At 37.8% G+C, this 25,461-nt stretch overlaps 1 pseudogene; it reads left to right on the forward strand.

Annotated features, from left to right (window-relative positions):
* The first annotated feature begins 339 nt into the window (after positions 1–339).
* LOC117025649 (biogenesis of lysosome-related organelles complex 1 subunit 5-like) lies at positions 340–3,401 on the forward strand (annotated as a pseudogene).
* Positions 3,402–25,461: the final 22,060 nt, after the last annotated feature.

A 25,461-nucleotide genomic window follows, 5' to 3' on the forward strand; every position in this document is an offset into this window, starting at 1 on the left:
TAGATTGGAAAACTATGACTTGACTTGGAGCTGATGGGTCCTGGAAAAACACACTATTCCCCAATAATATATATTTTTTTTTATTGGGGAAGGGGAACAGGACTTTATTCCAAGTCAACTTGTTCTTTCAATCTTAGTTGTGGAGGGTGCCGTTCAGCTTCAAGTTGTTGTTCTTTCAGTCTTAGTTGTGGAGGGCGTAGCTCAGCTCCAGGTCCAGTTGCCGTTGCTAGTTGCAGGGGGCGCAGCCCATCATCCCTTGCGGGACTCAAGGAATCGAACTGGCAACCTTGTGGTTGAGAGCCCACTGGCCCATGTGGGAATCAAACCGGCAGCCTTTGGAGTTAGGAGCATGGAGCTCTAATCGCCTGAGCCACCGAGCCGGCCCTCCCCAATAAAATTTTAAAAAACAACAAAACGCCAGCATTCTCTACATTTCTCAGGATTTGTAGGGTGAATGATTTTTTTTCAACATATAATATTGTATAAGGAAACCTGGTTTTGAAATAATTATTCAGAAATATTATTCACTGTTTTAAATATATAATAATAGATGCTACATATTAATTACTTGCTATGCGTCTGGCACCATGTTAAGCATTTTGTATGAAATTGTCTTACGTAATTCTCATAATTACCTTGTGTGAGAGAGTGCCTTTTTTGTTGTTTTAAACAGACAAGCCAGCTGGGCTCAGGGAAATAATTTGTCCAAGGACATACAATAGGGGCTCGAACTGGATTTGAATCCATTTAACTTGAAAGTCCTGATTTTCAACCACTAACACCTACTCTCCTGTTGACCACTGTTTGTCTCATTAAAGACAAACACAAGGGAAAAGAACTCATTAATCTCTTAATCATTATGTTACTTCATTTTTTCTTTATAGTGTTTTGCTTAATATTTATTTGCACATCTTTCCCCCTCCGGGTGATAAGCTTTGATTTGTTTGTTATTCCATGTCCCAAACAGTACTTGCACATAGTAGGCATCCAATTAATATGTATCAGAAGAACAAATAAGTTTTGGCTGTGTTGGATACTGTATCTAGTGGTTGAAATGAAAGAACATCATTATGAAAACCAGATAACTGCGACTCGGAAAAAAATGCTATTGGGAGTTCCTCCTCTGGGAGAAAACTAACTGAATGAGCCTAATTTCTTATAGCAAGGTAGTAAATGGTATAATAAAATGCATTATAATAAAATATTACCACGGATATTTTTCCTTTTGCTTACTGAGAAATAATTTGTTACGAAGTACAGGCATACCTCAGAGATACTGTGGGTTCAGTTCCAGACCAGCACAATAAAGCATCACAATAAAGTGAGTAGTAATATTTTTGCCGGTGGAGGGTCTGGCCTTCCATTTGTAAAAAAATGCAACATCTGGGGGCAGAGCTGTTTGGGGTGAGCGGAGGAGAGATGGAGATCATTGTGGGTTATGAGGCTGCAGAGGGCAGCTGCGACAAGAAGAGGGACTCCCTAGGGACTCTGGGCTCACCAGTGTACCTGATTATTAAGGATCTTGGAGAAATTCATTCAAGGCTTTGAGATCACAGACCAGTTACTCAAGGTGAAACCTATTATATTCTGAAAGAATTTGAAGAAAAATGTGGTCTTCAAGAAATGCGAGTTCTTGAAAATGTGAAGATTATGATTCATGAAACAAATGAACCTACTCTTCCCAAATGTAGAGAAACAATGCAAGACAACCAAGTTCTCCAGAGATTGCAAGCAGCTACTGACTCAGTCTGTAGACTCCCACTGAGGGAGCAGGAATGTAAAAAGATATATAATGACCATTTAATAGCTAATGAATCATACAATCCAGCGGGAGGATTTCATGAAAGAACAACACAACAAACAGGCTGAAGGGGATGAAGAGCACAGAAAAACTATGGAGAGGCTCAAAAATCAATATGCCGAGATGGAGAAGGACCTAGCAAAATTTTCAGCCTTTTAAGAATTGAACCATAACAATTACAAACTAATGAGAAAACATTGATTCCCCCACCCTACTCTCCCCGAAAAAAAACTATTCCCACCAAACCATTTAGCCTCTACTTCAAGCTTAGCAACATATTCAATGGTACTCTTATAACAGAAGAAAGAAAATTCTACTGGAGTCTTAATTAAATGGTTAATAGAAGAGTGCTACATTTTTCCAGTTTTAAGTGCCTACATATGATTATTTGAAGGCGAGGAGGAGGAGGAAAAAATGGGATATATTTATTCTTTGTTAATCTGAGTCGGTCTTCTTTTCCATTATCTCAGAGAACTCTAAGTATAGACTTCTAACAGAGAAAAATAATTTCATTCATTCTTATACAGGGTTAATATTAGTTTATTATTGTGGCTTAGAAGGCAGATAAAATGGCTGCTTGTTATAGCCTCGTTGGCTATTGGAAGAATGTATCAAGTGTTATTCCATGAGTAATGTAGACAAAAACAACTGTCCTCGGAGCAGAGATCACATCTAAGAGAGGTGAGAGTCAAAACCTTGTCTCTACTAAGGCAAAATGGCCATGTTGGTCTTTGAACTGCCTGTTGGGGAAGGTTAGAGATTTTGTAGTGCCACATAATGCCATGTTTCAGTGGATGACAAAACATACTTGTTAAGTTCTGTGGCCTTTTAGCACTTAATAGTTTCAGCTTTTTTTTCCCAATAGTTTCAGCTTTTAAAATGTCATGCCAATAAACCTTAATTAACACCCCCCCACCCCCCGCCAAAGAAAAACATGCTTAGAAGGAAAAGCTTCCCCAAAACATAATTGACTTCTGGCCTTTCCAAGAACCATAATCTTGCCCATAGTATTTACCTCATTTTTGTGTCTGTTTTGCTATGGGTAAGCTTTGTAAGATAAATCATAATGTCTATACATGTTTTAACTGTTTAATGAGTAATCAGCAAAGCCTGCTATAAGGAGTCCCTCTGGAACCATATAAAGATTCTGGTTATGAATATGCCAGAAGTATTTGCCCACATATCAAATGATCCATTTTAAATGTAAATCCTTTTTAGTGTTTAACATCTGTTCTCATAAGCAGGTGTATTCTGATGAAACATGTAACAGTTCTGTCATCACTGTGATTTTTAAAAATCTGCACTTAACAGTCTAATTGAGGAACTAAGTTATTTTTATTTGCCACAATGAAGCAAAATTAAATGCAATAATTTCAAGAGATTTATGGCAAATGAATTTGATGTATGGATAAAGCTTTCAAATACTTTTTTTATTGCTCTTCAGTAAAGAAAGGCACAAGAAAGAAAGTACCCAACTCTTTCGTGTTCTCTCAGTGTTGCTAGTGCAGAAAACTGACAATGCTTGCTTGTGTAAATTTATGGCTTACTGTCAGAGCTTCATTCTTGGCTGCATGTTGAAAATGTTAAAGTTAATATTAAAGTTAACAGAGGAAATGAAAAAAATGCAGCACCTGTGAAGCACAATAAAGCAAAACACAATAGAATGCGAGGTGTGCCTAAAGACTGGTTCATTTTTTTCAATGAGCATTTATTTGATGCTGTTTTTTTTTTTGGGGGGGGGTTGGAGCACTCTGTATTCGACATATGTAGGAAAGACACACATGTGCATGTGTACACACACAGAGGAGTAGGACCTCTTCTCTGCAAGCTTATTGTTGGCGAGACCTAGCAAATAACTAGGGAACAAGTAATAAAGCCACCTATTAAGCAAGACTTTGGCAAAGTGGTATAAGCAAGAATACAATTATCAACGATTACAACTCAAGTGTGTTAAGTGCCGAAAAGGAGACATGTTTGGAGGTACTGGACAGTGGAAGGGCCCAGTGCAGGCAAAGATTCCAAGGGGAAGTGATGGGGTTCAATTACTCTTGAAGAACGAGATAGGATCTAGGATCTAGGCAGACGGATGGGAGAGATGTTCCAGGCAGACGCATGAGAGGGTTTGGCGTGACAGGTGGATGGCTATAACCAGAGCTAAATGAATGCATGATTGGGCAGTATGTTACTTTGCTATTGTAGCAAGTTAACACAAAATTAGTGGCTTAAAACAACACAAACTTATTATCTTACAGTTATGGTGGTCAGAAGTCCCAAATCATTCACACTGGGCTAAAATCAAGGTGTTGGCAGGGTTGTGTTCCTTCTGGAAGCTCCACAGGAAAATCGGTTTCCTTACCCTTTATAGCTTCTAGAGGCTTCCCATCGTCCTCAGCGTGTGGTTGTGCATCACCAACCTCGGTCACCATCATATCTCCCTCCCTTTTATAGGGACGCTTGTGATTACATTGGGCCCACCTGGATAATTGAGGTTAAAGTCCTAATCTCAAGATTCTTCAATTAATCACACCTGCAAAGTCCCTTTTGCCTTGTAAAGTAGCATATTCACAGGTGCCAGGGATTAGGACGTGAATATTTCCTGGGGTGAGGTGGCAGGGGGATATTATTCTGTCGACCACAGATAGGATCATTTTTTTCCTTTGATTGTCAGAAATTTGCTTCTCCACCGTCAATTCTCCTTATTCAAGATGAATAAGTCCATGTTTGCTTATATATAAAATAATGTTTCCTTTTTTGCCTGCTGTCATCCCATTCTATGTATTTTGATTTGTTCATATACATAAATCCACTTTTTGTCTTGCTTATTTTAGACATCCTTTTCTGGACTCTATTTCTACTTTTATCTTTCTTCCTTTTAAAATATGTTTCTTTTTTTCATTATGAAGGTGGTAGCTGTTCCCTCTAGAAAGTATGGATAACAGCAAAATAAAAAAATGAAGGAAATATCACTTTTAATTCCTCAATTCCCAAATATTCATAGTTAATATTTGGTGTGATATTTTTCCCCCAGTCTTTTCTACATGTACCATTTCCCCCCCTCTGAGTAGTGATCATGTTATTTTTAAATAAAATAGTGTATCTTTTGTTTGTTTTACTGACATTCTATCAGAGGTAAAAGTTCTAAGACTATTTAGAGGTAAAATCTAAATAGATTTGAATTATTTGCCTGGGAATAATCTATTAGTTTTTATTTCTTCCCTATATACTATTTGATAATGTCTGATATTTTTATGGACATTTTTGTCTGTTGTAAAGCATTAGGACGATATGCTCAGGAATTTGTCTATATTACAATAAGGTCTCTTTCTGAGTCTTAATTATTACCCTAGTTTGACATTCAATGTATATAATTTGGATAATTTTCCTTTTATAGTGCACTTGTCCATACAGAAAATCACCTGCCAAATTTTCATTTACTCACACTTTAAATTCAATGAAATTCAAGAAATATTTATTTAGCATGAACTGTTACACAAAGATGATGTTGACACAGCCCCTCTTTAAAGAGCTCATTTATGTAGTTCAAACCCTATCAAGGGAGGCACACTAAGTGTATTAAGATACATGCAAAGACTATTTGAGATGTGTTGAATAATTTTTATTTCCATTCATCCCAATTCAGCATCTGCAGCCTTAGCCTAATCTTGTATTTTATTTTCTTAGTTTTTGACCCTCAGCCCCTATAATTGGTCTATGACTAGAACCTTCTAAGCACTCTGGGAGGTGAGGAAGGGGTAGGGATGGGGTACCTTCAATATGGCCTTAATCTCAGAGTGGGCATGATGTGCGGCCATTGCGCATTTGGTACTGAAACCTCTCCCCTCCTTCTCACGGTCCTTATTTCTGTCTTCTTATGCCCAACGTCTTGCCAGAAACAACTCAAATGTTGAGAAGAATGAGGTCTAGTAGAGAATCTCTTAACATTTCACTGGAGACCTGCAGAGAATACTTGCTAAAGTTGTTTTGTAATCGACTAACTTTGGGAAGTAGGAGGATGAAAAAACTGGTTTTTACAAATTTCTTGTTGCAGGATATAATTAATATTTTTTTCCTCTTGAAAAATAGGTGCAAAGGTCTAGGTTCTGGGAGTCAATATTTCAGCTGAAACTACAAGATGAATTAAAAGATATTTTTGTACCGTCAGTATATCTCAGTCAGAAGAATGTTTTCATTTATCAGACTATTGTCTTAAGTCAGATAAAGCATGTGGTTAGAGGAAGAGGAAAAAGTGGTCTTTGGGTCATAGAAAATTGGGAACCTGGGCCTGCTTTCTGACAGCACCCCTTATCTCACCCACACTTGGGGAAGTGGCATGGCTTTAAAGAGGACCGGGTCTTGTGGCTTTCCATAGGAAGACCTGAAAATGTTTCCTGGGTTCCATCAGTAATCTAGAAGCAACAGACACCTGAGGACCTAAAGGGCCCTTGCAGACAGGACAGTGGGCATCTTGGCAGTGACCTGTGGTAACCTGTATCCACTGATGACCAACAGTCTATGACTTGAAGGTCAGCTACAAACTCCTGCTTCACCCTCCACCATACCTTGGCATTATGCAAAATTTCAGGACTGTGGCACAACCCTGAGAAGGACTGAAGAAGCCAAGAATGAATAAAGTAATATTTTCTGCTACCATGAGAAAATGGAGGTTCAGATTCAGAGATTGAGTTAGAAAGAAAGGCAGAAAGAAAGGCAGAAAGAAAGAAAGAAAGAAAGAAAGAAAGAAAGAAAGAAAGAAGGAAGGAAGGAAGGAAAGAAGGAAGGAAGGAAGGAAGGAAGGAAGGAAGGAAGGAAGGAAGGAAGGAAGGAAAGGAAAGAGGAAAAAAGAAAGAAAAAGTGTTATTTATTACACACCTGAGTTTGTGGAGTTGAAGTTACAGTAATTAGACCCCTACTCCTCTGCCCTGTCCTAGGAAGAAAAACCTAAAGACAGAAACCTTCAACTTCTGAAGTAACAGCTTTACGAGAGGGACCAGTGAGAAGCTAGGTTTAGCACTACTCCAACAGACAGAAGCTGGGGGGAGGAGGCAATGGAAATAAGGAAGTTTCCTCTCTCTGCTCTCTTCATCTTTCCTTTTCTTCACTTCTCTTTCTTCCTTGCCTTCTTTTGTTTCTTCCTTTCATTTTCTTTCTCTCTCTTCCCATCTGCCCCTTTCCCTCTCCTTTTCTTTGCTTCTTCTCTCCCTCCTTTCTTTCCTACCTTTCTTCTCTGCCCTATTTATTTGATGAACTATATTTCTCTATTTTATTTGATGAAATGCTAATAAGAAGTTAATTCATGCACATTGCACAAAAGAAATGCATTTAACTATACAAACTGACTGGCCATCGGGCGCCCAGATATTTGGTCAAACATTATTCTGTGTGTATCTGTGTGGGTGTTTTTGGATGAGATCAAGATTTAAATCTGTAGACTGAGTAGATTGCCCTTCCTAATGTGAGTGGGCCTCATCCAATCCACTGAAGGCCTGAATAGAACAAAAAGGCTGACTCTCCCCCAAGTCAGAGAGAATTCCTCCTGCCTGACTGCCTTTGAACAGGGACATTGGCTTTTTCCTGCCTTCATACTCAAATTAAAACATGGGCTCTTCCTGGATCTCCAGCTTGCCCACCTTCGAACTGAAACTGTGGAATCGGCAATCCTGGTTCTCAGGCTTTCAGACTCAGACTTACACTATTGGCTCTCCTGGGTCTTCAGCTTGTTTACTGAAGTACTTGGGACTTCCATAATTTCATGAGCCAATTCCTTATGGTAAATCTCTTTACACACACACGCACACACACACACACCCTATTGCTTCTGTTTCTCTGGAGTTGATTGCATTCCCAGAATATTATTAAACATGTTTTTCTGTCCCCTGTATTTCTTTTAAATTAGTAGTTATATCTAGAGGCTTGATCACATTTAGGGTTGTTTTTTTCCCCAAGAATTCATAGGTAGTGTTGTGTCTTTCCATGACAAGGCACATAATGGTTGCCTGCATATTTTTATTTGAGAAAATATCCTTCCAACTGCAAAATAGCAAGTATTATAACTTTTTTTTTTTTTAAAGATTTTATTGGGGAAGGGGAACAGGACTTTATTGGGGAACAGTGTGTACTCCCGGGACTTTTCCAAGTCAAGTTGTTGTCCTTTCAATCTTTGTTGTGGAGGGTGCTCCCGGTCCAGTTGCCGTTGTTAGATGCAGGGGGTGTAGCCCACCATCCCTTGCAGGAGTCGAACCAGCCGCCTTGTGGTTGAGAGCCCACTGGCCCATGTGGGAATCGAACCAGCCGCCTTTGGCATTAGGAGCACGGAGCTCCAACTGCCTGAGCCACTGCGCCGGCCCCTATTATTATAAATTTTTTAAAAATATAGAAAAAAATATACAAAAATATGTTTTCCAGGTGCTACCTCTGATGCCTTTTTTCAATATTTTTACAAGACAAAATAGGATCAGTAAATTGTCTCTGATACTTTGAAATGTTTTGCCAAATTTCAATGCTGCAAAATTAGAGCCTTCTCAGCTTTATTCTGATAAAAATAAATTTATCCAATTAAATATTGGAGTTCCACCAAAGGATTCTTTCTACAAATTGAGATATCCCAAAGCTCAAGAGTAGAATATCAAATTTAAATCTTGCACACTATTTGTGCTATCCTCATTTCATTTGTTTGTTCCAATTTTCTTTTGTCAAAGATAAATTTTCGGTCTTCCTTTTTGCAATTTTTATTTTCAATAACCACAGTATTCTAGAAGTTTCAAATATTTCCAATGATTTTGGATAAAATGGAAACAAATTTGAGAGGGCTAATTTCCATAAAAGTACAATGTTATTATAAGATACTTAGGTTGATTTACAAAGGTTTTCAAAGGCGCAAATATTTCTAAAATCTGACTTATGACAGAAAGCAGAGAAAACTCATACTACCATGTTAAAGTATTTTTAGTTTTCAGTATCACTTTCATAACAAACATTTTATAATTCACTTATTCTGTCTTTTAAAAACTATTTAAAACTATTTACAGGGTTCATTTCAATTGCCAGACTATTACTCCTTCTTTGGATACAATTATGAATTTTGTGTTCACTCTGACCTACTCTGGGTATCTTTTTGCTTTATAAATTTCTTAATTTAGTGAGAACATTGTTTTCACCACGATACTGTGCTCTACCAAAATTAGTAATCATTTTATCTTCTCAAAAGTAAAACCTTTGTCTTCAAAGTTTAATTTTTTAATTGAATTTGTAACAACATTGATATTAATGTCAGATGTTTTATCTTCAACAGAATGAGCACTCAAGCTTTATTTTAATTACATAAATTGAATAGAAAAAAAATGAACTATTATTGGAATTAACTGATTTTCTACTTGAAGCATCTGGGATCATTTAACTTCATGAAAAATTCCTCTTTTGTTCATGGCACAAGCATATTTATAATGATTACAGTAGCTTTTTTATACATGCACAAGAAAACTTGGAACTGAAAATTTGCAAAATTAATTAAGAATGGGTATTTGATCTCAATGAAAAGTGAAGTGTCATGCACCTTCAATTTTTTTCAGCTACAGTTTAAAAATAACTATAAATTTTTTTCATGGATGTTGAAAACGCAGATTTGTGTTTTCATGTAGTCAGTAATATCATTGTGATCGCTGTGGCTGATGACAAATGTTAATAAGTGTTTTTTCTAAAGTTACACATTCACCATTTTTTCTTAAGTAATAAAAATCCAGTTCTTTTTAATTAATTAATTTATTTTTATTATTAATTAGTTTCAGCTGTACAAGATAATGATTAAGCATTTACACCCCTCACAAAGTGATAATCCCAGCAAGTCTACTACCCATTTGACACTGTACATAGCTATTACAGTACCATTGACTATATTCCCTATGAAAACCCAGCTCTTAATTACACTTAATATTCTTCCTTTTTTATATACAAAAAGGTTTGGTACAAAATAAAAAGCATTACTATACAATAACATAAATGGTAGTAGAGTCACAGTATTCAATAAATGACAAAACTGTAGCAAGAGTGCTAAGACTTCTTTCTGAAGACTGTGTAGCTTCTTTTCCCCATATGTGTTCATACACACATTACTGATAATTTTCTAGCTTTCCCACTGACCTCACTAACTGTCAGCCTGGTGGCACCGCGCGCACACGTGTGTGTGTGTGTGTGTGTGTGTGTGTGTCAACCTGGTGACACCTTGGGTCCACACTTAGGAGTTGAATTGTTAGGTCACAGGCTATGTGAAATTTCAAATTAAGGATATAAATTCATTTTCATCAGCAACATATAAGACAGCTTGTCAATCTCTACCCTTGCCAAATCTTGACATCATTAAACATTAAAATTTTTGCCAGTGGGGTGTATAAAAATGGTATTTCTTTGGGCCTTGATATATATTTTCCAGATGACTAATGAAGCTGAAAATCTCTACATACGTTTAATGGTTATAGGTGTTTCTTCTTTTGTGAAATGCTTGTACATGCCTCTAACCCATTTTTTTCATTTTTTAATATATCTTATTTTTTAGAGCAGTTTTAGGTTCACAGCAAAATCGAGCAAAAAAGAGAGTTCCGATATATCACTTGACTCCATACACACAAAGCTTCCTCTACTATCAATATCCAGCACCCCAGTGGTACATTGGTTACAACCTATGAACCTACATTGACACATTATTATCAGCCAAAGTCCATAGTTTACATTAGGGTTCACTCCTGGTGCATTCTACAGGTTTTGACTAAAATATAATGCCATGTATTTACTATTACAGTATCATACAGCATAGTTTTACAGCCCTAAAAATTCTCTGTGCTCTGCCTGTTCATTCCTCCTAATCTCTAGCAACCTCTGATCTTTTCACTGTCTCCATAGTTTTGCCTTTTCCAGAATCACATTAAGTCTGACAAGTAAGTTCGTGAACTTGTTGCAACACTGTTGCTAAACTTTTTGGATGTCAGAAGGATTATTCAGTACGAATTTGTACCAACTGGACAGTGAACCAAGTTTACTATTTGGAAGTGCTGAAAAGGCTGCATGAAAAAGTTAGATGACCTGAACTTTTCGCCAACAATTCACGGCTCTTGCATCACGACAATGCACCAGCTCACAGGGCACTGTTTGTGAGGGAGTTTTCAGCCAGTCAACAAATCACTGTATTGGAACACCCTCCCTACTCACCTGATCTGGGCCCCAATGACTTCTTTCTTTACCAGAAGATAAAGGAAATATTGAAAGGAAGACAGTTTGATGACATTCAGGACATCAAGGGTAATACGATGACAGCTCTGATGGCCATTCCAGAAAAAGAGTTCCAAAATTGCTATGAAGGGTGGACTAGGTGCTGGCATCAGTACGTAGCTTCCCAAGGGGAGTACTTCGAAGGTGACCATAGTGATATTCAGCAATGAGGTGTGCAGCACTTTTTCTAGAATGAGTTCGCGAATTTAATTGTCTGACCTCATACAGTACATACCCCTTTCAAAGTGGCTTCTTTCACTTACGTAATATGTATGAAGATTGAGATGTTCAGATAGCTTGTGTGTAGTCTGTGGACTCATATTTCTTGCAATACAGGCTACTTTCCCCAGCAATGGCTATGGGGAAAAGGTCAGCAGCCACAACTCAATCTGGGTTCAAGGAGTCACTATGGAGGGAATAACCCCCCCTAGAGTGGGGAACTCACATTTAATCACTCCTTACTCCACCAAACTATTATTTCATGTCAAGGCTTTCCCTTCCGCAACTCCCTCTCCCAACAGCAGAACATCTGGAGAAGGCACCAGCCCTCGAAGTTGGGGGTGGAGTGAGGAAGTGACTACTGGAGATTAGTCATTCTGCACCCATTTTCCTCAGATTCTCTGCACTGTTTACGCTTTGCCCTGATTTAACTTCTGAAAACACGCATACCAGGAGTCCGAACTTCTGAAGAGTTTCTCACAGTTTTCTCCATACCCTGATACTATCTTTCAGAGATAATCTTGGCTGAGGAAGCCAGTTGTCCTAGTTCAGCATCTTGGTTGATACTGAAACTGGAACTTGAGGAGTTATTTTGTAGGAATAGGTTTTATAATCACTGCATTTATTTTCTTTCTGTTACTGAGAGTGTTTGAAATGTTCAAACTGCTGATAAGGTGTCTGAAGTGTTCAAAGGAATCACTCAATCTGTGATTGCAGCTAAAGTATTTAAAGAAATGTATTTAACTAAGACAGTGTTTAATCCCTATGTCTTTAAGAATAAGTGACTTTCCCAGTTTTGTTCACCAGACATATACAGTTGATCAATGGAACGTTAAAGCAAAGGCCAGGTGCTGGCAATGTTTTACTCTACACACAAAAGTCTCTCAGGTTTTAAAGACTCCATTAACAAATGGAAATCCATTTAGTCAAGTAAATATTGTAAAATGTTCAAGTATCCCAGTGACCAAAAAATGCAAATTGAGGCAATAATAAGAGACCAGCATTTATTAATCAAATTAGCAAAAAAAAAAAAAAAACCCACAACAACCCTCAAAACAAAAAACCCCAACCTTTGTCAGGATTCCTATTTGGGGGACGTGTGCAATGGGTGAATGCTTGAAAGGGATCTTATATCATGGAGGGAAAATATGATCGTGCAAACCTTTAGGAAATTATATGAAATAAATATTTGGAGTGAAAAATGTCCATGATGCAATTTCATTTCTGGGAATATATCCTAAAGAAATAGTAATAAAGATACATAACAGAGAGATAACTTTAAAATGTATCAATGTGGTTTTACCTTTTGTGTACATGACATTTTTAGTTGGCTTGATGCATCCATATCTGTAGTGATGAAAAAAGTGGGGCTATTACACCAGGAATGCAGAGATTTTTTAAAAAATCAGTCTTCAAGTTATGACTACCACAATAGAATTTTTGAGGTGACAAAATTTTTCAGTTGGTTTGATCATTAGGCCAAGTAAAGCAAAAGTCACATAAATACAAAACAGAACAGCACATTGATATTTTTGAAAGAGAAAAGATTTTAAATTTGTATGATTCCCTTTAGCATATTGTTTAGGTCAGGGTTCAGCTGTACAGAACAGGCTGCACTTTAATTCAAGCAGGAAGAGATTATAGAATTGTAGGGAGAACTGAAGAAAACAACTTTAGTTTGAGCTTTCAGGAACAAGTTACACAACTCACCACCGAACCTGGCCATCAAGACAGCTGCTGCCTCTTAAACATGGTCAGGAAGATCCTGGCTCCAGAATTATGCTGTTATTACCACAATCATAATCAGGAAACTGCTACTGTGAGCCCCCGAGCTGTGTCATTCCTGCTATGATACACACAGGCAAAATGAATGCCCTTCATCCTGTCTTTCAACATTATGACTGGATTCTGAGACCTCTGTTAATGCTGCCACAGGAAATCCAATGCCTACAAAGCCATGCTTGCCACCAAAAATGGTATAAACAGCAGAAGCTCTGTCTCATTTCCACTTTCTAAATTTTGCATGGACGCATCTGATGACCTGATTTTAATCACACCCAGAATTCTAATCGCAAGGAAGCCTAGGTTTTGTTTTCTGGCCACTGCAGAACCCTGGAGGGTGGAAGGAGGGTGGAATGGATGTTGAATGCCGAGCCATTATACCATGACACTATTAAAAATCCAGGCCCAGGGGACTGCATGATATTGATAACAAGAAATCCTAACACCAAAGGGGATGGTATTAGGATGTGGGACCTCAGGGAGGAGATTAGGTCATGAGAATGGAGCCCTCATGAATCAGATCGGTGCTCCTATAAAAAAGACCCCAGAGAGCTCTCTCGGCCCTTCTGCCATGGGAGGACACAGCAAGAAGATGTTTGCCTATGAATCAGGAATTGGACTCTCATTAGTCACCAAATCTGCTGGCACCTTGATCTTGGACTTCCTGGCCTCCAAAACTGAGAAATAAACGTTCATTGTTTAATCCACCAAGTCTAATGTATTTTTGTTATAGCAGCCTGAATGAACTAAGACATGGCCATTAGGCAACAACTGAAGAGTGTGCTAGTATGAAAGTCTAGCTTCCTTGTTTTATATTTTTTCTTTCTTTTTTTTAATTTAGTGTTAGATGTACAAAACAATGTAATAGACACTTATACCCCGCCAAGCCACTACCCTTCTGACATCTTATATAGCTTCCTTGTTTTTAATTGGGACAAACACTGATGCATTACACTTTCAGAGTTGCCTTGTGGGATCAGGCTGCAGCTGTCTTCCTAAGGATTTTGCCTACAGTTGCAACCTTGCTTGTCTTCTACCACTTCCTTATGCTGCTGTTCTGTTCATATAGATACATATACATATACATATATATATATATGTATATTTTTTTTACCAGTTTATTCCAAGAGCACTTCCTTCATAAATCATTTGCACATCAATCTTTGCCTCAGGGAACGCTTTTAGGGAACCCAACCCCCAAATGCCCCATTTACCATTAAGGCTCAGTACCCCTATGTGTAGATCAAATACACACAAAATAGAAAGTAGAAAGCCATTCCCTTCAAGCTCATGAGATTATAGGAAGGGTAGAGAGATGGATGTAGGGATCAGGATGTCAGTCATACATCCTGATCGCCCCTCTCTAACCTTGGAGTTTAGAATAGGAAGCTACAATAGACACTGCAGAGTAGCATCCATTGTAACCACCTTCTAGCTCACTTTCCTATACAATGAAAGCTGGAAATTTTAAAACTACGTTTCCTTGCCTCTAGAGTTCTGCATGTGACTCAGTTTCTTAACAGGAGTGTTCAACTTGGAGGCAGCAAAACGAGTTAATGGTTGTATGTGGGAAGAGTTGATCACCTTGAAAGTACAGGGGCTGGCACTTTTGACCTTCACATGTGCTGGAGTTTCTGGCAACCAAGAATGGACCTAGATGCTATACTCTCAGTGTCAAAGACCTGAATGGTGGGTCTTGGATAGAATTGTGTATTTTCCTAGGCTGTATTAACTCTTGATACTTTGATCCTGAGGGTATAGCATCTACGTCCATTCTTGCGTCCTTTCAGAATGTCTAACATATTTCACTATGCATTTTGTGGTAAATTAGTCTATGAATCCTGTTGTCTACAACTAAGATTCCTGGCAGACACAGGATGTATTTAAGAGAGGTTGAAGATAAAGCTGAGATAGAGTCACTTTCCCATTTGCCTCAGATACAAGGGACAACGGAGTGGTTAGACAGAGATAACTGGAGCTAGTACTCCAAAGCTGCTCTTGGTTCTTAAATGGCACCAGGAAATTTCTGCATGTCCCCGATGGGTTGCCTAGAGTCTAATTGGGCAGCATACCAGAGTGGGTTGCTGTGGCACTGGTGTCTGTAATTGAGTGACAATCACAACATGTTGTAGATTATGAAAATGGCCACAAAATGTTTATTTCCCCCTATCTATGCCCTTTGGTAATTAATATACTCTTATACTTGCTTTAGCCAATGGGACATTAGCAAACATTGGCTTGAAAACCAATTGCACAGTGGAGTTTGCCCACTTTCTGCCTTTGGAAGTTGGTTGTCATATGAAAAAACTCAGGCTAGTGTGCTGGATAACAAGGGATATGTGGGCTACCCTGTTTCCCCGAAAATAAGAACTAGCGGGACAATCAGCTCTAATGCATCTTTTGGAGCAAAAATTAATATAAGACCCGGTCTTATTTTACTGTAATACAAAACCAGGTATAATATAATATAACATAATATAATATAATATAATACCGGGTATTATACAATATAAGACCGGCTCTTATATAAGAGCCGGTCTTATTCTAGTATAAGACCGGGTCTTAATAATATAATATAATATAATGTAATACCAGGTCTTATATTCATTTTTGCTCCAAAAGACGTATTAGAGCTGATTATCTTGCTAGGTCTTACTTTCAGAGAAACATGGTAGTAATCACCTTTGCCCCTGCCCACTACCAGACATGTGAATGGGGCCCTATGAGGCTACCCAGCCCCTAGCTGACCTGCCAACTGACTATAAATGCATGAGAAGCCCAGCTGAAATCCCTTCAGCCTGGCCCAGACAAGACAAGAAACTGCCCAGCAAAATCATGAACTAAATGGTTGTTTTAAACCACTAAATTTTATGGTGGTTTATTATACAGCTGAAACTGACACATATCACGACTGCAGAGGTTTCCCAGGCAGCACTGGTAACTAAGATCAGGTCAAGTTGTCAGGAAAACAGGTCACAGAGTGCATCAGCCAGAATTTCATCAGCAGATGCCTGCAGAACACGTAGGGATGGATCAGATGAATCCCATTTTACGAACCCCATCTTTGTTCCCTAGTGCTACGAGGTAGAGTAAGCCCTACAGGCTTCTTAGAAACACAAAGAAAATTTGAACTCTAGGCTCATCCAAATAAAGCTCAGTTTAAATCATTAGACTTAATGGAATTTACCAGGTTGGACTAAAACTTAATTTTTATTCTATATTGTGGGGTGAAGGAAAATATGCCAGATATAGAAAATGAAGGAGTTAGTGTAAGGTGACTCAGCATAGGCAAGATAATCTTTTCATAAGTCATTAATTTCAGTATAATTTATTATCATGAAAATTAATGTATGAATTAAATATTAATTAAAAGAAGGATGTTTAAGCAATCTATGGTATAGCATTTGATGAATTATTTTGTAAAACTGTCTAAAATACCATTTGTGAAGATTATGTAACAGTGTAGAAAAACTCTGTAATATTAAGTGCAAAATCATGACATAATATTGTATATCCAGTAGTTATGCTTTTATAAAACAAGTCACCTTTGCATAGAAAATGGGCTGGAAGAAAGGACACATAATATTCAAAGTGATTTTATGTAATGGGTAATGGGACTAGACATGACTTTTTGTCTTTCCATATTTTCCAAATTATCTTTAACGATAACAAAGATAAGTTTGTTGGTTTTTAAAAATTTACATTGGACTGTATGATTTTTAAAGTCTCTTCTAGGTCTAATATTCAAGGATTCTAAGAACTCAAAGCCATTCACTGAAAAATGGTATAATGACATATGATGCTTGTGAAATAATTTTAATTATTTGTGTTCATTATAGCCAGTGCCAAAATATGAATGGTTTATTTGCAGTCAAATAACAATGTATTGTGGCTAGAAGAATCTACATTGTTACCATTACTCTTTCATTTCTAAGTCATAAATAATAATCATTAATTCTCGTCTGGCACTGTGGGATATAAGTAAAGACTGAAAAATAAAACAAAATGGGAACATAGCAATTTTAGTGTCTTGCCTTTGTTGAACATATGTAGACCCACAATGGGGATATGCATGTCTAGAAAGTGTCTTCTAGAAACACAAACCAGAGAAGAGAAGCTTCAGGTTTCTAAGAACCAAAGATCTACCCTCAACTAAGGTTTTTGTAGGCTTTGTGGATTTTTTTTGCTGCAAGAGAATTCTGAAAAACAATGTGATACTATATGCATAGACTTGTTTATTTTTAAGAATCATAACATTTTTCTTGTTTAGGAAAACTCTCAAGGAAAATGGAGCAATAGAAGAAGCCAGTTCTTTTTCCTTATCTCACTAAGGATGGAAAGTCTTTTAGATATAAATACCTAGAAACCTCAGTGTAGCAATACAGAAAAGGTCATAGGAGAGGAGTGTGTGAGTGTGTGTGTGTGTGTGTAAGTGTGTGAACAGGAATTACTTATTCTCGAATTCATAGCTGTTCAAACTATGGCCCACAAATCTCTGCTAGTCTGCAAATTATTTTTAGTCCAAAAATAGTTAACTAATACATGCACAGGTACGTGGCATAGGTTTCCCTTAATTGGCTTGTGTTTATTTGTTCTCAATGGTTCTTGAATGTTAACGCTATCTTCCAAGCTAAAGGAGACATATACTGGAGAGGAACTCTCTAGTCCACCTTTGTATGCTCCCCCAATACCCCACCCCAATATTCCTGGTGCCCTTAATGTACCAATACTTCTTGGCCCTTTGTGATCTCCACTATGTGTGTTGCCTTCTGTTAGAGGGATACAAAACTCATATGCAGGTGGCCCAATGTTTTCTAGGATTTAAAACAAGTTATCTAGATTTTCATTACAGCCACTTTCCCCCTGATGACCCAAGAATCCTTCAGATGGAGGGGTAAGTTCAAATGACTGCTACCACACTGTACTCAGAATCACTACTGCCCCTCAGTGAACAAGGCTTTTGGTATAAGTTTCAGATCTTTATGACTGAGATTAGGTTTCTATGGTCTCCAGCTGCTGCAACATTAATTAATCATCTTCAGTAGCTGTTACTGTGTCAAACTCACTGTGCTTCTTTCCATCTTCAAAATGAGGTAATTCTCAGGAGCATCTCAGTCTTTTATGCAAATAGACTTCTGACCACCTGTTCCACCAATTAGCCAAACATGACCAGACAGGATTGTATACCTGACTGGTTTTTATCTGGTGCCAGGAATATTACTACTGCTGCTGCAATGGCCACTACCTGTATAATAATACTTGTATGTATATAGCGTTTTACAATTTACAGGCGCCTTTCCAATCAGTTAGTTATCTGATCTTTTCTAAAACCTGTGAGGTAGGTATTATCATCACTTCTTATGAGAATTTTTGGTTTCCTCTTTCAAGACTCTCATGATGATCATAGAGAATATGAGCCAGATGAGAGGAAGAAGAAGAAAAAAACAGAAAAAAAGATGAAAGGAAGAGAAAGGGGGGGAGGGACAGAGAGAGACTGATTTTCTGATAAGCAGAATCTCACAGAGGTTGAAAAAATAAGAATGAGATTAAAGAAAAGGTGTGATGGTAGAAGATTTGTGCTGGGGTATTGCTAGGCATTGGAGAAGTTTAGGAAAGTGAGGTAGAAATTGTTTCAGTCACATAGGTGTGGATTTTATTCCCTTCGTCCATCTTTTCTGCCATTCAGTTTCCCCCAAATTGTTGTACCAGGAAGCAGAGGTGATGGAGGTACAACTAAGATATTTCAATTTGAAAATTGGTGAAGGCATTAAAAGTTGCTCAATGTCACTAACCATCTGAGAAATGCAAATTAAAACCACAATGAGATAATCTCCTCACACCTGTTAGAATGGCTATCATCAATAAATCAATAAACAAGTGTTGCCAAAGATGCAGAGAAAAGGGAACCCTCATGCACTGTTGGTGGGATTGCAAATTGGTGCAGCCACTATGGGAAACAGTTTGGAGGTTCCTCAAAAAGTTAAAAATAGAACTACCTTATGACCCAGCAATTTCACTTCTGGGTGTTTATCCAAAGAAATCCAAAACAATAATTCGAAAAGATATATGCACCTTTATGTACATTTAAGCACTATTTACAATAGCCAAGATACAGAAGCAACCTATGTGCCCATCAATAGAAGATTGGATAAAGAATAAGTGGTACATATATACAGTGGAGTATTACTCTGCCATAAAAAGAATGAAATCTTACCATTCGTGACAACATGGATGGACCTAAAGGGTATTATGCTGAGTGAAATAAGTCAGATTGAGAAAGACAAATACCATATGATTTCACTTATATGTGGAATCTAAAGAACAAAATAAACAAACAAACAAAGCAGAAACAGACTCATAGATACAGAGAACAAACTGATGGTTGCCAGATGGGAGGGGGTTTGGGGGGCAGGGTGAAAAAGATGAAAGGATTAAGAAATATAAATTGGTAGTTACAAAATAGTCCCAGGGGTGTAATGTAAAGGATAGAGAATATAGTCAATAATGTTGCAACAACTATATATAATGCCAGGTGGGTACTAGACTTATCAGTGGGATCACTGCATAAATTATATAAATGTCTAAGCACTATGCTGTACACCTGAAACTAAAATAAAATAATATTGAATGTCAACTGTAACTGAAAATAAATAAATAAATAATTTAAAAATAAATAAATAAAATTGGTGAAGGGAAGGGTGGCACCTTACTCTAACGCAAGGAGTGAAATCATTATGGCATTGGAGAAAAAGAATTGAGAGGATCTGAAAGAAGAATGGGCATAACCAAAAAATAATTAAAACTGTCAACTTTTATTAAATGAGCCAGCGAGTTTAATTGATTTGCTGCGTATCATACAGCTACTAAGAGCTGAAGCTGAGATGTGAATCAAGGTGTGTTTGATACCAAAGCTGCCCTTCATCCCACAATATAATATTCTGCCTCATCTGACAGGTACAACAGGATAATATTTAGACACAGAACCAAGATAGTTAAGGCATTTTACCTTTACTTCCTCATAGAAGGGCTGACATTCCAGAACATACAGACAACAGAGCCAGAGTCTTGACTTTTGATTTAAAAAACAAAGCCAAGGTTATGGCTTGAGACAGAAGACTTAGAAGCTTATATCATCAGTGATATTTTTTTTCACCCTTGAGACTAGATAGAGATTCATAGACTGATGAAAAGGGAGATAAGTTCAGAAAACAGGAAAGAGCTTGAACATCAATGCAGTTCCTGAAAAGAGGCCCTTTGCCCTGCCCACCCCTGCCAAAATTGGGCCAAGTCCTCGGGGGAGAGGGAGACTTGAACTCTACAAAACCACCAAAGGATGTTTAGGTTCAGATTGACAATCACATTCAAAAGGTACCATTGGCTTCACTTAACATCAAGTTTACTTAGCTGTACTAAAGGATGTATACACATTGACAGCACAATGAAGGTCTTACAACTCTCAGGCATGGTTTCCAATGCCTTTAATCACTCTACACAGGGACTTGCAAGGTCATAAGAGATAAGGCTGAGTGTATATGGACTACCTTACATCAGGGATGCTCTGGGGTCTCACGAGCATTTATATTTTTGTAGTATTGTAAACCTTGAGGAATACATGAATAGATTCCATTCTCCAATGCCCCTGAATCTCATCAATGACAGAGTCCACAATTAAACAATGAACAAATCTCAATAACTATGTACGAGGTGTGATCAAACAATATGGTGAATGCTTAAATAAAAAAAATTATTACAGAAAAAAACACATTGCCATTAATCCCCCTCAAAATATTCTCCCTCACTTCGAACACACTTATTCCGTTGTTCTTGCCACTTTCTGAAGCAGTTCTAGAAGTTCTCTTTCGTGAATGTCTTTAATTGTGCTGTCGTGGCTGCCTCGATGTCCTGAATCATTTTGATTTTGGGGAAGAGCCAGAAGTCACACGGTGCCAGATCTGGTGAATAAGGTGGATGGGGACATACTGTAATGGTTTTATTTGACAGAAATTGCTGTATCAGAAGCGATGTGTGACATGGAGGATGATTTAGGGCACGCTTTAAAATACACCTTTTCTCAACCTGACTGACTGCACTGAACAAGTTGAAACTTATCACACACTGTTAATAAGGTTTGATGCGCCACTTCCTGTATTGAAGATCTCTGCCTTTCCATTGGATGGCACTCAGCAGCAGCATTCACCATATTTTGTGATCATAACGGAAAGTCTCCTGTCACACATCACTTCTGGTACAGCAATTTCTGTCAAATAAAAACATTACGGTGTGTCCTCATCCACCTTATTCACCAAATCTGGCACTGTGTGATTTCTGGCTCTTCCCTAAAGTCAAAATGACCATGAAAGAAATGTTTTGAATCGATTCAGGACATCAAGGCACCCACGACAGTGCAACTAAAGACACTCACAAAAGAGGACTTCCAGAACTGCTTCAGAAAGTGGCAAGAACGATGGAATAAGTATGTTTAAAGTGAGGGGGAGTATTTTGAGGGGGATTAATGGCAATATGTCTTTTACTGTAATGATTTTTAAAATTTAAACATTCACCGTATTTCGTGATCACACCTCGTATAGCTTGGCCATACATAGCAACTTTCATAGGATCCTTGCTTACCTTGGATTTAGTATATTTCTATACATTCTTTGAGTTAGTGTTACAAGAAATTAGACCATGGATCAAATCTTCAGGTGTCTCTGAGATGGGGGAACTTTTAAAATCTCCCTATTAATGGGATAGAGACAGATGTGCCTGAGACATCTCTATAGCTTTCAAGTATGACGATAAAGGATCTACAAGTGGCCAAGAAGACTTGATAGAGAGTGAACCTACTTGAAAAGTTCTTGCCTTTGCCAAAGAAAATATAGCAGGGATCTGTGTAGACTGATGACTAAAGAGCAGAGTGCAATGAACAGGGGAATTAGAAGATGCTAGAATGGATAAATGATGACTACCCATAGAGGATGCTCCCCACCCCTCATGCTTAAAATTATGAAACCCATTGTCTAATTTATAGATGTAACCCCAAGAGGAAAAATTGATGTAGCTAAGAATTTGTTTTAGCCATCTGGTAGGTTGTTGGGTTGTGATACATTGAAATTATTGGCCTCAATTATTTACTTTTTATCTATCTATGACTTTTGCCACATAATTTGTAGTTTCTCACACTGAAGGCTGACAATGTACTTCCCCACACTTTGACTTTGGACCTGGAAATCTGACTTGCTTTAGCCAGTGGTGTGTGGGTGCAAATTAAAGTTTGCCAGTTTCAAGGCTAGGTCTCGAGAGGCCTGCATGATTCCACAGCCTCTTGAGCCTCTACCATCACCATGAAAAGAGATTCCTCAAGAGAGCTGCTGCTCCTTCTACCTGGACTCCCAAATGCACACACGCAGGGTAGAGCCACCCCAGCCATGGCCAGTCAGACCTACAGCTTTAAGTAAGGCCATCCAGCCAAATCCTGTATAGGTCAGCCTATGAAAAGAAAATGCTTATTATTGTGTTCTGCTGAGATTTTGCGTTTGTTTCTTATGCTGAATTATTTTGGCAATAGCTGACTGATACAGGAGTGTAGAATATATACTGCATTCAGTTTCAGAAAAAAATATTAAATTTTGAGCACATATGATCTTTTATGGATTGAAGTCCAGTTTGGGTCAGAGAAGCAGAAGAGTTGGGGCTACAGAGATAATCACACAGATGACACATAATTGCAGGAAGCAATTGTCGCTGTGGTAGCAAAGAAGGAACCTTTGTTTTGTGAAGCTGCTCTTACCCCTTATCATGCCCTCCACCCCCTTCTATAAACATGTGCTGGAAATAGCTGACCCATAAGCATCTAACCTATTTAATTATGAGTAATAGAAAAGGAACAGGTACAAAGACACCATAGCAAAAATTTGTGTGATAGAGCAGTAAATCTTACCAATACCTGAAGAGCACCCACCAGAAAAATATTGCCTTAGAACCAAGGAAAATTGTGACTAACAGACATAATTGGTGCCTGCTCCATCCTCTTTGCACTCACAGTTCTTGAACATGCTGATGGCTTCTTGCTGCAAGCCCCCATGACTTCATGACAGCTTTCTCTGGTTGCTTTTCCCACATGCAAGGCAAAGTGGGCAAAGTGGGCAAGAGTTTATGTCCCTAAGAGCGATCTTCAATTAATAACAAACTTACCCCTCGGAAATATAAAGGGCAACGCTGAGATGGGTTCTGCATCCCTATTACTCAACAGTACCTGGGATCTTGATAGAGTTGCAGCATTTCAGACATGCTGAACAAGAATCTGTAGTTTAAAACTATCCTCAGGTGATTTGTATGATGTTAAAATTTGAGAGTCCCTGTGATACATAGTCTCCCAGAGGACTCCAGCAGGACTGGGACCCAGTGTTCACAGCAGTACCTGCTCATGAATGCACCCTATATTGGCTGCCATCCCTTTCTTATATCAGTTTACCAGTCTTACACCAGTGTTTCTGAGGATCACTTCCCAAATAAACAACTTGCCCTCACATACTTGTCTTAGAGTCTAATAAAGAGGGAACCCAACTTATTATGGTGACGAAATATTTTACCAAGAATTCAAAAAAATATTAAAAGCAATTGTCACTCTGAAGAAAATTCACAAAGAAGAAATACAAGAACTCAGGAAAAAAGATGATAAGACATCAGGATCAGAATCAATTGAGTTGTCACAACATGGTAGAGTATTAGAAGAAAAATGGCAGAATCATAGAACTAAAGATGGAATTGGAAGGAAAATAAGAGATCATAGATGGAATTATAGACATTATAGTGAATAAGCAGGACAGAAATAGAATATAGAAATGAAAATAGCAAACAATGAAGCAGAAATAAATTAAGAGTTAAAAGAGATTAGAGAGAAAATAGTAGTTACAGAAGGCAGCCAAAGGACATCCAATATATGCATAAGTGAAGTTCCAGGAGAAGAAAAAGAAAACATGGAAAGGGAGTAATATTTAAATGTGCAATTAAAAAATTTTTTCCTGGTTACCAGAGGGTAAGGGGGGTGGGGGCTGGGAGATGAGGGTAAGGGGGATCAAATATATGGTGATGGAAGGAGAACTGACTCCGGGTGGTGTACAAACAATGTGATTTATAGATGATGTAATACAGAATTGTACACCTGAAATCTATGTAATTTTACTAACAATTGTCACCCCCCCAAAAAAAAAGATTTTGCACATGTAAAAAAAAATTTTTTTTCCTTAAGCAAAAGATAATCTTTATACTGTGTGCCAGAGAAAAACTGACTTAGAATGGTCCACATTAAAGCATGTCTTGGTTAAGTTACTGAATCTTAAAGATAAATAAAGAATTCAAATTTGAATACCTTTACTAATATACACACACCCACACCCCAAATATTTTTTCAAATGAAAACTCATAAATACATTATGAAAATTCTCTTTCCATACATTAGTTATTAAAGAAAAGAATGCATTGGGTAACAAGACAAAAAGATCAAGTCACTCAGGCCGGCCTCATATTTCTCTGCAGTATCAGTCCAGGTCAAAAGACAATAGTGAACTTCTTACAAAATACTCAAGGAACAAATAAATCAGCCAAAGATTTTATATCTAGAAAATAATTATGAATGTACAAGAATGTAAGGGGGTATTGTTGTCATAAGCTCTTCTTGAGAAAACTACAAGAGGACGAACTTTAGTCAACCAAGAGATGACCGGGGAAAGGACTAGTGGTGAGCAGCAAAAATGTTTTAACTACAGAGTTAAGACTAAAACACACGTGGGGATTAGGACGACAGATAACAATATAAATGCTATATGTCCAGACAATGTTTGAAATAATGCATTTTTAAAAAGTATTGTGAGAAGAAGGGAATAAAGTTTTTTTGGATTGCTTTAACTGGGAATCACAATACATCATTTTGGACTTTCAAATAAAACCTTAGAAATATAAACAGAAATTAACAGTGTACAAAGATAAGCATCAAGAAAGATAACATTACTTAACAGATAATTGGTGAAAGATAAGAAAAGGAGAAGAGTGGCCAGATGGCTCAGTTGGTTGGAGCACGAGCTCTCAGCGGCAAGGTTGCCGGTTCAATTCCCGCATGGGATGGTGGGCTGCGCCCCCTGCAACTAGATTGAAAACGGCAACGGACTTGGAGCTGAGCTGTGCCCCCTGCAACTAGATTGAAGGTCAACGACTTGGAGCTGATGGGCCCTGGAGAAGCACACCGTTCCCCAATAAAATTTTAAAAAATAATAAAAAAAATAAGGGAGAAGATAAAGGTAAATGAATTTGGGTTATTTGCAAGTGTCATATGGATTACTTCTTTGAACAACTAACTTTTTTTTAGGCAAAATGTATCAGAATCTTCTTTAATATGAAACTAATTATAA

Source organism: Rhinolophus ferrumequinum, chromosome X (assembly GCF_004115265.2).
Source record: "Rhinolophus ferrumequinum isolate MPI-CBG mRhiFer1 chromosome X, mRhiFer1_v1.p, whole genome shotgun sequence".
In the NCBI taxonomy this organism is placed as follows: domain Eukaryota; kingdom Metazoa; phylum Chordata; class Mammalia; order Chiroptera; family Rhinolophidae; genus Rhinolophus; species Rhinolophus ferrumequinum.